This window comes from Musca domestica, unplaced genomic scaffold, assembly GCF_030504385.1.
Source record: "Musca domestica strain aabys unplaced genomic scaffold, Musca_domestica.polishedcontigs.V.1.1 6, whole genome shotgun sequence".
Taxonomy (NCBI): domain Eukaryota; kingdom Metazoa; phylum Arthropoda; class Insecta; order Diptera; family Muscidae; genus Musca; species Musca domestica.
In genome coordinates, this window is record NW_026712363.1 from 24877571 (window position 1) to 24896139 (window position 18569).

General features: G+C 38.3%; 1 protein-coding gene and 2 long non-coding RNA genes across 7 annotated transcripts in view; 1 reads left to right on the forward strand and 2 right to left on the reverse strand.

The window, feature by feature from the left end:
• Positions 1–1897, reverse strand: part of LOC101890770 (uncharacterized) — a 135181-nt gene extending 133284 nt beyond the window's left edge. For 2 of the 5 annotated variants that reach the window (XM_059129142.1, XM_059129141.1), the window contains exon 1: positions 986–1548. The gene's annotated coding sequence lies outside the window, so the exon portion shown is untranslated. Of the gene's footprint in view, positions 1–985 lie in introns of all 5 variants that reach the window. The other 3 variants (XM_059129145.1, XM_059129143.1, XM_059129144.1) reach the window with 2 other exon arrangements.
• Positions 1898–5534: 3637 nt separating this feature from the next.
• LOC109612451 (uncharacterized) lies at positions 5535–7198 on the forward strand. Its single transcript, XR_002194527.2, has 2 exons — positions 5535–6994; positions 7056–7198. It is a non-coding gene; the product is annotated as an uncharacterized LOC109612451 (long non-coding RNA).
• Positions 7199–13177: 5979 nt separating this feature from the next.
• LOC109612452 (uncharacterized) lies at positions 13178–14614 on the reverse strand. The gene is made up of 2 exons (XR_002194528.2): positions 14319–14614; positions 13178–14257 (listed from the first exon to the last, which is right to left on the reverse strand). It is a non-coding gene; the product is annotated as an uncharacterized LOC109612452 (long non-coding RNA).
• Between the last annotated feature and the right edge of the window lie 3955 nt (positions 14615–18569).

Consider the following 18569-nt stretch of genomic DNA (forward strand, 5'->3'; position numbering starts at 1 on the left):
ACAGAAAACTGTCTAGGTCTTTGCACAGCTCCAATATAACGATACCTTCCTATATACGATATTTTGATGATTTTAGCTACATTGTTCACCGTTTATTTCAAGTTTCGAATTTGAATATAGTAATGGCTGACAAACAATGCCTCTGTAGGTCCATGTCGTATAGACCCCAATTTAACGGCTATATTTGGTCTTTTTTAAAATTTTAACAGAATTTTTTAGGGATTTTATTTTTTGAAATTTTTCAAATTCGTTCCAATTGTTGAAGGGTATTCAAAGTTCGGCCCGGCCGAAATTACTGCTTTTTAACTTGTTTTTTTTTTCATGTTTCACATTTGAATATTGTAATGGCTGATGACCAATGTTACCTATGCAGGTCCACATAATTGTATAGACCCTAATATAACGGCTACATTCGGAGTTTTGAAGATTTTAACAGGATTTTTAACGGTTTTTATTTTATTTTTATTATTATTATTATTATTATTATTATTATTATTATTATTATTATTATTATTATTATTATTATTATTATTATTATTATTATTATTATTATTATTATTATAATTATTATTATTATTATTATTATTTTTATTTATTTATTTATTTTTTTTTTTTTTTTTTGAAAATTGTCAATTTCGTTTCAAATGGTGGAGGTTTATACAAAGTTCGGCCCGGCCTTAGTACTAACATAAACACTTCTCAGAAACTTGTATATAAGCCGAGCGAGTGAGATGCTATTATGTTATTCCAGATTTTGAATGCCAGCGAAGATTCCCCAGTTGAATATTTCCAAAGTCCAGGACATTTCAGCCCCGCATATTCAGTGTTTAGTTTACTAAATATTTTTTTTTTTTATAATTCTCCTTTTTTTGCTCCAGATATATAAATACAAGAATTATATGCTTTAGAAAGACACACACACACATAAAAACTCGCTCTCTTTCTCTGCTCTGGTATTTTTGAAAATGAGAGAAAATCTTATTACCTTTGAGTGGTGGCAGAAAAATGTGGGTTACGGCTTTTCACGATGTTGTTGCGTTTTTATTTGGTTTTTTTTCGCAAAACTTCTTTAACTTCTATTTCTTGTTCCTTGTGGTGTGGTGGTCCTTTGCTTATTTGGCTACTGATTATTTTTTGTATTTGTATTTGTTTTTTGGTTTCGTTTTTCTCCCTCTGTAGTTGGTGGTATCTGGCCTAAGATGAAATCTTTAAGGTCTGATTTTTTTTCTCTTCTGTTTTATTTATTTTTGGATTGCATCTAAGTATCCGAAATTATTACACAATAACTTATGGGCCTCCTAACAAGGGGCTGGTATTTTTAATGAACATCTTTTTTTTTGCTTTTTAAATGATATATAGAAATTCTGGTGAGTGAGGGATTTTATGTGAATCTGCTGTCGTTGTTGTTTTAACACTTTGAACTCTATTTGCTACTTGGAAACATCTTATATACACACAATTTTCTTTTGAATGGCTTATTTATTAAACATTTTTGTGCTAGATTTTCTTAATAAATTTTTTTTTTTTTTTTTTTTGAATTAATTTATAAATTTTAAATATTTTTTTTATTTCCCATAAAATTTCAATCTATTTTCCATTAAATTTTTCTATCTTTTTAATTATTCATTTGTGTTTCAAACGAAAAAAAATACCCAATAGAAAATATTTCACTTTTTGATAACCGTTAAAGTTAACCTTTTTTTTTGCTATTCACTTTCAGAATTCCTTGCTTCACACACAGGAGAGAGTAGGATTTTCGACGTTGTTTTTAAGTTCACTTTCAATTCGATACTGTAACCAATCGTTTCGCAATTTGTATGCAATTGTCGCAGGTCCTCATAATCATGTTTCTTTCACGGCTCATTTCCTTCTAACGGCTCTCCCACATCAAGCTGTCGTACTTCCTCTCTCTATATGTAATTCTCTCTCTCTCTCTCTGCTCTTTAAAAAATATAAGGCAAATATTACTTTTACTCTATGTCATTCTCGCGCTCAGTAAAGCGGTAGTAGGTTAATGTGTTTTACCTTTTGCCTGTTTCCTTTTTGTTGTTGTTGTTTGTCTTTGCCACCAACATCTGTAGTAGACATGCGCAAAGTATTGTTTATCTACGTACATATGTATATAGAGATAAATGAAAGCTTTTCGTTGAGAGCTTAGCTAATGTCATTGCTGAAGTGTTGAGATGCAACTGTGGTGTCATGGCGTTGAAAGCTTTTGGCGGGTCAGTTATGACCCAGGGAAATTTTGAAATAGAAAAGGTAAAAAGTTTTTATTTCTCATTCTTTGAGTGTTTAGTTTTTCAAAATTATGAAACCTGACGTACCAGAAGAAATCGTCCGATTCCTACAATCTTTATAACAGATCTTGAAAATATTGAGATGTACCATGACTGAATGGAATTGGATGCTAATTTCGTTTTATATGAGCTTCATGGATATTCAAAATTTTGACCCTTTTGTGGGGGAGTTACCAGAAGGAGTACACCGGTATATCCCATCTTTACACCAGACCTTGGGTTGATAAAAATATTGTTATGTATGAAATATGAAGAGAACCGAATACTTATTTCGGATTTTTTAAAGTTTTTGGTTTTTCAAAACTTTGACCCTTTGTGGGGGAGGTACCACAAGGAATGGTCCGATCTCTACATTCTTTATAGCAAACGGAATATTGACGGAAATATTGAGATGTACCACTGCTGAATGGAATCGGATGTTAATTTCGCTTTATATGAGCTTCATGGATATTCAAAATTTTGACCCTTTTGTGGGGGAGGTACCAGAAGGAGTAGACCGGTATATCCCATATTTACACCAGACCTTAGTTTAATGAAAATTATTAGGATGTGTGTAATTTGAAGACAATCGAACTCTTTCATCACATTTTAAAAGAGTTATAATTATTCAAAATTTTGACCATTTGTGTGGGGAGGCACTTGATGGAGTGGACCGATATTGGCCATTTTCCCACCGGACCTAGCACTGATGCAAATATTAGGATTCGCAAAGTTAAAGCAAAATCGGATGATCCTTTCTGTGGTAAGTTTAAACCAAATCGGATACTCCCTTCGAGAGTTATCATGCGCACCAGCCAGCCAGAGAGACGGATAGACGGACATCGCTTGATCCATTCCAAATATCCTGAAACGGATTTGGTCCAAGGAGACCTAGTGTCTAAACTTTTATTTCGATGAGGCACTTTTCTTTCATTCTTCGAATCGAAGAAACAATCATCTTGATCTTCTGACACTTCTTCATCGCATTGTTCCACATAATTTGAATAAATGGGATAAGATCAATCAAATATTGCGGAATAATCGTATTTGCCTTCTTGAAGAGATATCTTGGCAGAACTGCTCCTCCTGGCATCTGACGCTTCTTAGACGCATTGTTCCGCACTCTTGCGAATCTTAGGTATAAGACAAATACAATTTTTGTGAAAAAAACGTGTTGGCCTGTTTGAAAAGATGTCTTTGCAATTATACTCCTCTTATCCTCTGCCGTTTCTTCATTGCATTGCATTCCACATAATTCGAATAAAATTATCAAATTTTGCGGAATAATCGTCTTGGCCTTCTTGAAGAGATATGTTGGCAACATTGTTCCTCTTTTCCTCTGACACTTCTTCATCGCATTGTTCCGCATTCTTCGAATCGAAGGAATAATCATCTTGATCTTCTTGAAGAGATGTCTTGGCAACCCACTCCTCGTATTCTCTGACGCTTCTTCATCGCATTGTTCCGCATTCTTCGAATCTAATTTTGCGGAATAATCGTCTTGGCCTTCTTGAAGAGATATGTTGGCAACATTGCTCCTCTGTTCCTCTGACACTTCTTCATCGCATTGTTCCGCATTCTTCGAATCGAAGGAATAATCATCTTGATCTTCTTGAAGAGATATCTTGGCAACCCGCTCCTCGTATCCTCTGACGCTTCTTCATCGCATTGTTCCGCATTCTTCGAATCTAATTTTGAGGAACAATCGTCTTGGCCTTCTTTGAAGCCATACTTCTCTGCCACTCCTTAATTGAATTGTTTCACATAATTTTGCGCAATAATCGTATTTGCCTTCTTGAAGCGATATCTTGGCAGAACTGCTCCTCCTGGCATCTGACGCTTCTTAGTCGCATTGTTCCGCTCTCTTGCGAATCTTAGGGATAAGACAAATAAATTTTTGTGAAAAAAAAATCGTGTTGGCCTGTTTGAAAAGATATCTTTGCTATAATACTCCTCTTATCCTCTGCCGTTTCTTCATTGCATTGCCTTCCACATAATTCGAATAAAATTATCAATCATTTGCGGAATAATCGTCTTGGCCTTCTTTGAAGCCATACTTTGTTGGCAACATTGCTCCTCTTTTCCTCTGACACTTCTTTATCGCATTGTTCCGCATTCTTCGAATCGAAGGAATAATCATCTTGATCTTCTTGAAGAGATGTCTTGGCAACCCGCTCCTCTGACGCTTCTTCATCGCATTGTTCCGCATTCTTCGAATCTAATTATGAGGAACAATCGTCTTGGCCTTCTTTGAAGCCATACTTCTCTTTTTCTCTGCCACTTCTTAATTGAATTGTTTCACATAATTTTGCGCAATAATCGTCTTTGGCCTTCTTGAAGAGATGTCTTGGCAGAACTGCTCCTCCTCTCTTCTGACGCTTCAAAAATTGTTCCGCATTCTTCGAATCTAAGGGATAAGACTAATCAAATTTTGCGGAATAATCGCCTTTGGCCTTCTTGAAGAGATGTCTTGGCAACCCGCTTCTCGTATCCTCTGACGCTTCTTCATCGCATGCGGAAGCATTCTTTGCTCTACAAAACAGTTGACATCGACAATTGTGTTCATTAAAAGGGCTTTGTTGTGAACTCTGCTTTATAGAAATGAAGTGAGGAACCTAATTTTGTAACCATTCTTGGGTGGCGTGTGCTGAGTGCGATGGTGCTGAGTCCGGTTGGATTATATTTCAGAACATAATCAAAAATGGACTCACTTCTGACATTGGTATTGTTGCTGCCCCATTGGAAGTGATGTGCCTACAACCTATAATTGTATGCCCTTTGTCAGCCAGATCTTTGAGCAGCTCCTCTACTTCGTGGCCAGGTGGGTCAGGTCGCTCGTACGGTAGGTAGAGTGAGACGAAAATGAGAACGTAATGTCTCCTCCACTGTAGTTGCTAAGGAAGATAAGATTTAAACTCTTTTTGGCAACAATACACGTCCTTACCTTATCACCATTATCGCGTAAGAGTCGTACTGTCCACTCCCTAGTCCAGTTACCCTATTATTGTATATACAGGGTTCCTGAACCAGAGCTATGTCTACTTCAGCTTTCGTGCAGTGATGCAGATTAATCTGCATGATGCTAAGTAGCTGCTGTTTTCTTCTTCCTAATGCCACGGCGTTACCCGAAAACGGATCCAGCCGTCGCCGAAGTGCAATTTTCCCCCACGAGCTTGAAGGTACTCCTCGCCATCTGTATCCATAGATACTTTGATGACCAGGCCCCCTCGCGAAAACCAGATACTGCGGTGACCAGGTAATCCAACAGTCGGTACCCTGACTGCAAACCGAGAAGCACTGATGGGCACGGTTTACGTAAAACCCCAGCGTTAAGGGGTCTTAATCTTCGGTAGACCAACACCGATCACTTGATAGTTTGAGGCGCCAGTTGTTCGTCTCGTCGAACCAGGGATCATGGGCACTCGGATATTTGTTCCGAGACTCACCCCCCGGTACCGCTGAGTTGTCCGCGACTGCTTATTTATTCGCAGCTGCCTAATATATCTGTTGGACGTCTTACGATCCGCAACCTGTGGACGCGTCCGGTAGCATCCAGCTATGCTTCCGATAATCGGCCGGAGGCTTTAACCCGAGCTCATTTTTCAATATTTGCCGAATGGAATATTGCGATATGTTTAGCTCACGAGCCATTTTTCGGCCACTGCGACGCGGGTTTCGATTAAGTCGTTTCTTTACTTTTCGAACCATTTCGCTGATGTTGCTGTTTTCTTCCGTCCACTACCTTGACGTCGAGCTACGATACCGGTATGACGGTAACGGGCGATGGTATGAGACACAAAAGATTTATTCACATTTTACTGCTGGAGTGCGCTAACGCTAGCCACTTGTGCTTTTTCAGCCAAATATAAAGAAATCAGACCATCACGCTTGATATCCATCACGAATAACGTTTTTTCTCAAAAGTTCTCACCAAAATGCTATTGTTCGGTTGTAAACCATATAATGAGCTGTCACTGGAATAATTTTCATAGCTGTTTGACGAGTGGCTTAGAAATGACAGCAGCCTGAAGTTTATTGCAATTTTCTCATCCCACCCTGTAAAAAAAACTGAGGGAAAATGTTTTTTTTCACAATTCATTTGTTTATTTACTATACATCTCTTTTTCAATTTCCACAGCGGAACCCTTTACAATTTGAGCGAGTTTTTGTTATAGTACCCCATTTAAACAGAAATGGTACGATAAAACATCCAAACAAAACAGAAACTATGACAAAATATTGGAAAAGGTGCTTCTCTAGCATAGTGTTGTTCGAAGACAGCTCCAAAGTTGTGATTCTTCTTAAATGTTGACTCCCACTGACAGGCAAGTTGGAAATCTTCGTTACGGACTTGATGCATATCTTTTGCACACAGCCCTCCAGAGGTCTGGAAGTAGTCATAGCCATAAATATAAAATACAAAACCACAGATTTGCCAATTCAATCAGAGACATAAATAAATTCAATTACAAAGAACACTGATCCAATCGATAAGAAGTCAGTTGTTGTTGCGTAGGCCTCGATGAGATCACATTTAATTCACCGCGTATTTAAGTAACAAATATTTATCTGAAAAACAATGAAATTATTCAGTTCTCTCTCCAGTGTATTATTATTTTGTACTATCCTATCTGGATGTGTTATCAGTTCGCGTGCCAGACCCGAAAGCATAGTTAGATATAACTGTTGCACATTTACATGCGGTATCGCCTGTCATGGTATGTCCGATGAAGTTATAAGTCTTTTTTTAATTAAAGAAAATATTGAATATAATTTTAGGTTAATAAGGCGCATTCACACTTTTTAGGGCAGATCTTCAACGCTGGGTCATTGTCAGCAAGTGTATTTCTTTTTTCTCAAATAATGTAATAAATTATGTAGAAACTTATGGCATAAAAATAAATAACTAATCAAAACCATAACCTAAAATCCAAAAGCATTGTCAGACGCAATCCCAGACTCTTCTCCCAGGGCCACAAGGTCTCTTTCAAGTTTAAAGAGCAAGGACTGTACCAAATCTTCAAGCTCCAGTTTTGAATCATCAACAACATTTAGGTCAACTTTTATCTTTTTTTTAATTCGAGTCGCTGATTCGGTCATTTGTGATTTGACATTAAGCCTTTCCTCTTCCTTGGCTACATCATATTAGGTAAAAGCTCTAATTGTTTCTTCCGAGTAAGGACTTGCCGACGGGAGGAGAAAAACAACCAAATGGTTTGGCTGTAGAATCAATTTGCGTTCCGGCTCGAAGGACCAAATATGAATGAAAAGAGAGCACAACCGAATGGTTTGGCTGTAGAATCAATTCTCAATCCGGCTCGAAGAACCAAATGTGAATGAAAAGAGAGCACAACCGAATGGTTTGGCTGTAGAATCAATTCTGGTTTTTCTGGTACGGAGCTAATTAGAGCGAAATTGAGCTGTTCATAAAATTTAGAAACACAGGAATCAATGTCGCCATTAATGCACCACATACAACCTGATAAGAGAGAGCGGTATATTGGCCTTCGCAAAATTTCGCCTACTAGATAAAGTATTGATAACGGTAATATTGGACAGAGTTTTCCTTAATTCAAGGTTTAAAAGGAGCGTTAGATGATATGTATGCTCAGGAATTACAAATTGAGGACTTCTACAAAGCGAAATATTTTGAGGAAGATGGGAAAATTAAATCTAGGAGTTGTTCCTTACCATTGAGTATAAAATTTACTTGGTATAAACAGCGTTCATAAATCTTATCCCAAAAAGCATCGAGTACAACTGGGTAAGTGGAGGGTACATAATCTAATCTATTATCACCCGAGACCCAAGAAACATTAGGAAGATTAAAATCACCCATGCAAATCAAATTAGAGTTATCTGTAAGAAAAAAGAGGAAATTTTTCCAATAAGATCAACGTGTAAAAGGGTGTAATATATATATCCGGCTCGAAGGACCAAATGTGAATGAAAAAAGAGCACACCCGAATGGTTTGGCTGTAGAATCAATTCTGCTTTTTCTGGTACGGAGCTAATTAGAGCGAAATTGAGCTGTTCATAAAATTTAGAAACACATGAATCAATGTCGCCATTAATGCACCACATAGAACCTGATAAGGGAGAGCGTGGTAGGGGTATATTTGCCTTCGCAAAAATTCGCCTACTAGATAAAGTATTGATAACGGTAATATTGGACAGAGTGTTCCTTAATTCAAGGTTTAAAAGGAGCGTTGGATGATATGTATCGTCAGGAATTACAAATGAAGAACTTCTACAAAGCGAAATATTTAGGGAAGATGAGAAAATTAAATCTATGAGTCATTCCTTACAATTGAGTAAAAAATTTACTTGGTATAGACAAAGTTCATAAATCTTATCCCAAAAAGCGTCGAGTACAACTGGGTAAGTGGAGGGTACATAATCTAATTTATTATCAACCGAGACCCAAGAAACATTAGGAAGATTAAAATCACCCATGCAAATCAAACTAGAGTTATCTGTAAGAAAAAAGAGGAAACTTTTGCAATAAGACCAGCGTGATTTAAGTAAGTTTCAACCCCTGAATTGGGTGTAATATATGAGCAGGATATATATTGTATTACCAAAGAATATTAGCTTTGCACAGACAAATTCATTATTTGGGTCGACAAAAATATCGACAGCTTCCGCAGGAATCTGAAAATTAGATAATTATTGGGAAATATTTCTGTATCAAGAATATCAAGTGGTGTACTGCAATCAGAACTCCACCACCTTTTTTATTCAACCTATCCTTTCTGAAAAATTAGATAATTATCGGAAAATATTTCTGTATCAAGAATATCACTAAAAACAATTGTTTCATGTTCACAGTATACACTTTTAAGGAAAACATTACTCAATTTAGTGTTCAGACCTCTTACATTCTGATATAGTATAGATATAGATAGTTTTTTGATACTGTTGGAATATTCACAGATCTAGGGGTTTTTGTACGTTCTCTGAAAAAAATTCCTTCACCAAGGCACCATCAGGCCAAAACGAGTTACTGACAATAGTATTTAATATTTTGTGGGGGTACATTTATTTTAAAAGAGGAAATTTCACGCCGTTGAGAGGAACTAAATTTGAATACATTTATATCTGTATCTGACAAATCGGTTATTTTAGATTTCACGTAGTTACGAATTAGCATCAGTTGAAGTATTTGGGTGCAGCTTAGATAAAAATACAGTTTTACGTGGCGCAACAACAATTCACTGATTAGAAAGCGGTTGATTAAAGTCTTCATTTAGAGCAACTGTAGGGCTTAAATGTGTATCATTAACAACGATAGTGGGTGGTTTGGAGATTTTTTTTGCCATAATTTTTTTTTTTAATTTTATTGAATGAAAGCAAAAATGTCGGAAATAGCTTCAAATTGTAAAATAAGTTTAGATTTGTTCGAATTGGTCATCTTTGTCACAAATTATGGTCTTCAAACGGCCAATGAAATCGTCACACGCTGCCGGAATGTTGCTCTGCGATATTTTGGCCCATTTCCGGGGAAGCGCTTGCTTGAGATGATCGACACATTGGTATTTTTCAGTGCCAACCTTGCTTTCCAAAATGCACCAGACACAATTGTCCAACGGATTGGTATCCGGAGATTTTTGTGGCCATTGCGCACTGGAAATAAAGCGAGGAACCTCATTTTCTAAGCAGTCTTGGGTGGCGTTTGCTGAGTACGGTGGTGCTGAGTCCTGATGGAATGTCCAAGGTCTGCGGCCAAAATGTTTGCGTGCCCAAGGCTTTAATATACCCTCCAGAATATTTTCGCGATAATATTCGGCATTTATTTCGATGCCATGGTCGATTAATACGAGCGGAGAGCGACCATCACGCCACCACCATGGCTAGCCCTCTTTGGCAAGCATTGTTTGTTTACAAACTGCTGGACAACGAATGTTTTCTCATCGGAGAAAACCAAATTCGGCAGTTCAGCACTTTCGGCCAAGCGAAGTAACTCTTTGGCTCTTTTGAGTCCATTTTCTTCTTGTTGCGGTGTAAATTCTTGCACTTTTTGGAATTTCAATGGCTTTACCCCGAGGTCATTTTGATATATTTGCTTATTGGAATATTGCGATATGTTCAGCTCACGAGCCATTTTTCGATCACTGTGACGCGTTGATGACGTATTGTGCCCTTTTTGCTGCATTTTCCATCGTTTTTGCCAACATTTCGGCCGGAATAGCGGCTATTTCTTCACGAATGTTGTCCTTGAGCTCTTTTACGGTCCTTGACTTGTTAACGTAAACCTTTGACTTCAAAGATCCCCACAAGAAGAAGTCAGGCGGCGTCAAATCGGGCGAACGCGGTGGCCAGTCCAAATCACCACTTTTCGACATCAAACGGCCCGGAAACAAATTCTTCAGAAAATCGATTGTTATGCGACTTGTGTGCGGTGGAGCGCCGTCTTGTTGAAACCAGAATTGCCTCATACGCTTTCGACGAATAATTGGCATCACAAAATTGGTCATCATGTCGCGATAACGCTCCTGATTGATGGTAACAGCATGGCCATTTACATTTTGGAAGAAAAACGGCCCAACGGACCGTTTTCGCACTAACGCCGCACCAAACTGTGACTTTTTCGTCATGAAGAGGCATTTCTTGAATCTCCTGAGGATTTTCAGTGGCGTACAAATGGCAATTTTGCTTATTTACGGTCCCATTCAATGTGAAATGGGCTTCATCGGACATGATAATTTTGTTCCAAAATTGCTCATCTTCGGCCATTTCGATGACTCTTTGGGCACATTCCAATCGACGAGGCTTGTCCGCAGGCAACATTCTTTGCATCAATTGAATTTTGTACGGGAACAAATGCAAATCAATGCGAATAATCCGTTGTAAAGTGGGCCGAGCCATGCCCAACTGCTGAGAACGGCGTTTTTGAGATGTTCTTGGGGACCTCTCAACACTGGCTCGTATGGCAGCGATATTCTCGGCCGATCGCCTTGGTTGACTTTTATATGGCCTCTTCGGATTAGAAAGAGCCTTACCAGTCGAAAATTTTTCGTATAAACGCTTAATGGTGTTCTTAGAAGGCGCACTTCTCACATTTTTTATACCCTCCACCAAAAAAGGTATGGAGGGTATATTAACTTTGTCATTCCGTTTGTAACTCATCGAAATAATCATTTTAGACCCAACAAAGTATATATATTCTTGATCAGCGTAAAATTCTAAGACGATTTAGCCCTGTCCGTCCGTCTGTCCGTCTGTTGTAATCACGCTACAGTCTAAACGAATTAAGATAGGAAGCTAAAATTTTGCACAGATCTCTCTTTTGTCTGCAGGCAGGTCAAGTCCGAAGATGGGCTATATCGGTCCACGATATCGTATAGCCCCCATATAACGGTACCCCCCGATATTCGGTATTTAGATGATTTTACCCACATTTTTCAACGGAATTGTCTGAAAAAACACACAAGGAGTTCCTTGTGGGTACTTTATACCTCGGCAGAGAATTGTCTATATAGGTCCACGATATCGTATAGCCCCCATGTAAGGGTACCCCCCGATATTCGGTATTTTGATGATTTTACCCACATTTTTCAACGGAGCCCCCATGAAACGGTACCCCCCGATATTCGGTATTTTGATGATTTTACCCACATTTTTCAACGGAATTGTCTAAAAAACCACATAAGGAGTTCCTTGTGGGTACTTTATACCTCGGCAGAGAATTGTCCATATAGGTCCACGATATCATATAGCCCCCATGTAACGGTACCCCCCGATATTCGGTATTTTGATGATTTTACCCACATTTTTCAACGGAATTGTCTGAAAATCCACACAAGTAGTTCCTTGTGAGTACTTCACCCCCTGAGAGAGAATTGTCTATACAGGTCCACGATATCGTATATCCCCCATATAACGGTACCTCCCGATATTCGGTATTTTATGATTTGACCCACATTTTTCATCGGAATTGTCTGAAAATCCACACAAAGAGTTCCTTGTGGGTACTTTATACCTCGGCAGAGAATTGTCCATATAGGTCCACAATATCGTATAGCACCCATATAACGGTACCCCCCGATATTCGGTATTTTGATGATTTTACCCACATTTTTCAACGGAATTGTCTGAAAATCCACACAAGGAGTTCCTTGTAGGTACTTTATACCTAGGAAGAGAATTGTCCATATAGGTCTACAATATCGTATAGCCCCCATGTAACGGTACCCCCCGATATTCGGTATTTTGATGATTTTACCCACATTTTTCAACGAAATTGTCTGAAAATCCACATAAGAAGTTCCTTGTGGGTACTTTATACCTCGGCAGAGAATTATCTATATAGGTCCACAATATCGTATAGCCCCCATACAACGGTACCCCCGATATTCGGTATTTTGATGATTTTACCCACATTTTTCAACGGAATTGTCTGAAAATCCACACAAGGAGTTCCTTGTGGGTACTTTATACCTCGGCAGAGAATTATCTATATAGGTCCACAATATCGTATAGCCCCCATATAACGGTACCCCCGATATTTGGTATTTTGATGATTTTACCCACATTTTTCAACGGAATTGTCTGAAAATCCACAAAAGGAGTCCCTTGTGGTCATTTTACCTCCTCAAAATGAAGTATCTATATAGGTCCACGATATCGTATATCCCCCATATAACTGTAACCTCTGATATTCGGTATTTTGATGATATTAGCCACGCTTTTCAATGGAATTGTTTTAAAATCAACACAAGTAGTTCCTTGTGAGTACTTCACCCCCTGAGAGAGAATTGTCTATACAGGTCCACGATATCGTATATCCCCCATATAACGGTACCTCCCGATATTCGGTATTTTATGATTTGACCCACATTTTTCATCAGAATTGTCTGAAAATCCACCTTCCTATATTAGATATTTTAAAGATTTTAAAAGAATTTTTATTGGATTTTATTTTTTTGAAAATCTTTCTAATTCGTTCCAAATGGTGGAGGGTATTCAAAGTTCGGCCCGGCCGAACTTACTGCTTTTTTACTTGTTAATGTTTTAAAAGCTCGTTGAGTTTTCTCAATTGACTTCTTCTGTTGAATGTAAATTTCGACTATTTCAGAGCGCTCGCGTGGCGTGTATTGGTTCATGGTAAAAATCTGCTTGGACTGACGCTTCAAACGCGGTATGTCATTAAGCGATGTAACATCTCTGTCAAAAGTTATGGCGTAGCCAGATGGGTCCTTCGAATATGAGCAACCTTGTAGATCTAAACAATAAATATTCTTAAATTACATATTAACCCAGCCGCTATAAAATGCCACAATATCGCGAAGAAGTCGGTGATCTTGTGTGCTGACGCATACGATAATGTAGCAGATAATAAAGGTTATGAACCGCACACGCACATATATCGATGGGCTCAGTAGATGTACAAGACCACTTGAATGAAATGACAAGCAACCCTGCAATGTTCTCCATTAAATATCAGAATAGATAAGAATAATAGAATAGATAATAAGATTAGGTTAAGTTAGATTAGTTTCAGTAGTACTTAAGGAACATATTTTTAAATTAAAAAAAGAACTGGAATTGAATCTACACCCAAGCGAAGCGTTTGTATTCCTTTCTCACTAAACATTGCTCCAGTCGAGCCGAATAGAGTTGACAATCGAAGAGGTAGATTGGACACTTTCCCCGGTTGTATTCCTTTCTCACTAAACATTGCTCAAGTCGAGCCGAATAGAGTTGACTATCGAAGAGGTAGATTGGACTCTTTCCTCAAATTACATTGGTCCTTCGAGCCGGATAGAGAATTGAAACTACATCCAAAGAATAAGGTTGTTCTTTCTTTTCTTTCATTTACACTTGGGATGCGTTTTAGTTAGCAAAATGTTTTCATAGATATTTATTTCCGCACCCCGTGACTCATGAGCTCTACATAATTTATAACATTATTTTATTAAATTTTTCGATAATGACTCGGCATGATGATCAGCTCAAATATGGAAAAGCCTATGGTTTACCTAAAATAATATTCAATATTTTCTCGAATTAAGAAAAGACTTATAACTTCGTGGAACATACCATGACAGTTGGCACCGCAGCCAAATTTGCAACAGTTATCCCCAACTATGACTTCTTCGCGTGGTCGGGCATGAGAAATCTCAACACATCCAAATAGGATGGAACAAATTAATAATGCATAGGATAGAGATATAATTACTTTCATTGTTTTTAAGGCAATTTTTTTTTAATTTAAATGTGGTCTCATCGAGGAACAAATTAATAATGCATAGGATAGAGATATAATTACTTTCATTGTTTTTAAGGCAATTTTTTTTTAATTTAAATGTGGTCTCATCGAGGCCGTCCAAACAATAACTGACGAATAATCGATTTGATCAGAGCTCTTTGTATTATATTTTAATTGTAATTTTATTGCATTGGTATTTTTTACGATCGCTTTTCTGTGGTTTCTATTGCATATATGTGTTGATGACTATTTCCATCTATAACTCTTGACTCCTCCAGCGAAAACAGCACAGCATACAGTGACTTTGAGCGGCTGTAATAGCTTTTCATTGGTTACACGCTGATGTTCAGTGTCCCAGAAGCCTAAATTTTGCTTATTTACGTACCCTCTAAGATGGAAATGGGTATCAATACTTCTTCTGGGGGTTGATTTAGGAAGGCTTGAGCTAACAGCGATGCACCATCTGGATTTTGTACGGAAATATCTTCAAATCTTGTACCGAAATTTGCTGCAACAACCGTCGACTGATACTCATATGCGTGGCACGTCGTCTGGTCGATGTCGACGGCGCTTCCAAGACATCCTCGGCTGGACATCCACGCTGATGTTCAGTGTCCCAGAAGCCTAAATTTTGCTTATTTACGTACCCGCTAAGATGGAAATGGGTATCATTACTTCTTCTGGGGGTTGATTAAGGAGGCTTGAGCTAACAGCGATGCACCATCTGGATTTTGTACGGAAAGATCGTCAAATCTTGTACCGAAATTTGCTGTAGCAACCGTCGACTGATACCCATTTGCGTGGCACGTCGTCTGGTCGATGTCGACGGCGCTTCCAAGACATCCTCGGCTACAGCAGCAATATTCTCTGCAGAACGGATACTCCGGGGCCAGCCTTGGACGGTCACCGACACTTTGGAATTTTTTAGTGCCAACCTTGCTTTCCAAACTACTCCAGACAAAAAGTCCAACGGATTGGTATTCGGAGATTTTGGTGGCCATTGTGCACTGGAAATGAAGCGAGGCACCTCATTCTGTAACCAAACTTGGGTGGCGCGTGCTGAGTGCGGTGATGCTGAGTCCTGTTGGAATGTCCAAGGTCTGTCAAAATGTTTGCGTGTCCAAGGCTTAAATACACCCTCCAGAATATTTTCGCGATAATATTCGGCATTTATTCTGATGCCACGGTCGATTAATACGAGCGGAGAGCGACCATCGGCTGTTATGGCGGCCCACACCATCACCATGGCCGGCGCTTGAGTTCTGGTGGCCAACCGAAGGTGCACATTTTTTCAGCTGACCTCTTTGGCAAGTAAACACCATAATTTTGTTTGTTTACAAACTGCTAGACAACGAATGTTTTCTCATCGGAGAAAACCAAATTCGGCAGTTTACGACTTTCAGCCAAGCAAAGCAACTCTCTAGCTCTTTTGAGTCTATTTTCTTTCTGTTGCGGTGTAAGTTGTGGTATTTTTTGGAATTTCAATGGCTTTACCCCGAGCTCATTTTTCAATATTTGCGGAATGAAATATTGCGATGTGTTCAGCTCACGAGCCATTTTTTGCCACTGCGACGCGGATTTCATGTCACTTCTTTACTTTTCGAACCATTTCTGCTGATGTTGCCGTAATATGCACTTTGTAACAACAATATTTGGGGGAAATATATCAAATACAGCTCAGAAATACCTTTGCTAAATTTTATCGAGATCGGTTCAAATTTGGATATAGCTCCCATATATAACTTTGTCCGATTTACCTTTTATGGTACACCAAACGTCTGATATTTGCCCAAATGGGATGAAATTTGAAACTTTTAGAAGCTAGTATGTCAAATTTGGTGGAGATCGGTTCAGATATAGCTATATATATATTGTTCCCATATATATTGTACATCCGATTTGTTATATTTGTTACCAACAGCCGCAATATGCACTCCGTAACAACAATATTTAGGGAAATATATCAAATACAGCTCAGAAATATCTTTGCCAAATTAAATCAAGATCGGTTCAGGTTTTAATATATGGCTTCCATATATATCAAATGGACAATACAAGTCCGAATTTAAAAGATACAAATGCTTCGGCATATTTTTGGTCTTTTGAGCTTTAAATTATAATTATAATCATAGCGTGTATGATTGAATTCTCCCATAGAAACTTTTAATTGTTATGTGGAGCTCTACTAAATTAGCAAAGTGGTGTAGGGTATCATTAAGTTGCCCCCGCCCGACTTTAATACTATATTTACTGGTTCTAATATTATTTTTGTTATTTCATAATTTTGCTTTATATTTGTATATTTCACATATCATAAATCTTGAGCAGGTTGCATGTTCGTTTTCATTAAGTAAGGTCCTTTTACAACATCCCACGGTGTTAGAATATCCATTTTTATTTCGCCAAAAATCTACCACGATTAGGTTTTGTTCGTGTTAAATAAGACGACGACAATACCATAGGAATGAAAAAAATCACAAAAAAAAAGTAAGACACAATAGAAATGTTGAAATGTCATTTTACGCAGGAACTATGATGAAAACAATCTGATAGATGCGTAGCTTCCGACTTAATGAATATGAAATGCGTCAGCTCATATCGATATTTGAGATATTAGTCATTTTTCCAAGGCATATAAATAGCAGATGCAACCGGATGAGGTTAACGAGTACAAAACTCGAAATAAGCATCCGGTCCTCTTCAAATAGATGGGATACATCGGTCCTCTCCTTCTGGTACTTCCCTACCAAAAAGTTTGACGACAAAAATCCTCTGTCCATTTTTCCTACACAATGTTATGTACAAAATTAAATAAACAGAATATGTCAACTGCATATTCATGTATTTTCTTTCTGGTGGGCCTCAGTACACATTGCAGGTGCACGGTTATCACAACAACAGATCAGTGACCACTCATCATCACCATTGGCGGTGACATGTAATGTTGTTGTGATAACCAAATTTATTTTAAATAAGTTCCCGTTACTTCACAGTGAACACGTGGTGGAGCCGGGTATAAAAGGGCAGTCAATGACAGAATGCAGCAGGAAGTGCCAAACCTTGACAACACCAGCTTCGGTAAGTGACATCATTCCTTAGAGTACTTATCTAGGCCTCTAACCCTTGAATCCCGGTGGTATTCTTATAGTCCTAGTTTCCTAGATCCTTGTAGTGCTTCAGTACTTATTAAGGTCTCTTGCAACCGTATCCTAGATGCTTGCAGTACTTTAGTAAGTATTAAGGTCTATTGCAACCGTATCCTTGAATATCCTGTAGTGCTTGAGTATTTATCGAGGTCTCTTGCAACCGAACATAACCGCATCCAACCGTATCATAGATCCTTGTAGTGCTTGAGTACTTATTAAGGTCTCTTGCAATCGTATCCTAGATCCTTGTAGTGCTTGAGAACTTATTAAGGTCTCTTGAAACCGTATCCTTGAATATCCTGTAGTGCTTGATTACTTATTAAAGTCTCTTGCACCGTATCATTGAATATCTTGTAGTGCTTGAGTACTTAACAGTATCCTTGAATCTCCTGTAGTGCTTGAGTACTTATTAAAGTCTCTTGCAACCGTATCCTTGAATATCCAGTAGTGCTTGAGTGCTTATTATGGTATTTTCCAACCGTATCCTAGATCCTTGTGGTGCTTGCAACCGTATCCTAGAAGCTTGTAGTGCTTGAGTGTTTGTAAAGGCCTTTTGCAACCGCATCATAGATCCTTGTAGTGCTTGAGTACTTATTAAGGTCTCTTGCAATCGTATCCTAGATCCTTGTAGTGCTTGAGAACTTATTAAGGTCTCTTGCAACCGTATCATTGAATATCCTGTAGTGCTTGAGTACTTATTAAGGTCTCTTGCAACTGAATCCTTGAATATCCTGTAGTGCTTGAGTACTTTTTAAGGCCTCTTGCAACCGTATCCTTGAATATCCTGTGGTCTGCTTGAGTACTTATCCAAGTCTCTCGCACTGAATCCATCCCGAATTCTGAGCTCACAAATCCTTGTCCACTTTTTTCTCGAGTACTTATCCAGGTCTCGAGTTGAGGAACAACTTTCAATCCGGACCGAAGATGATTAGGATC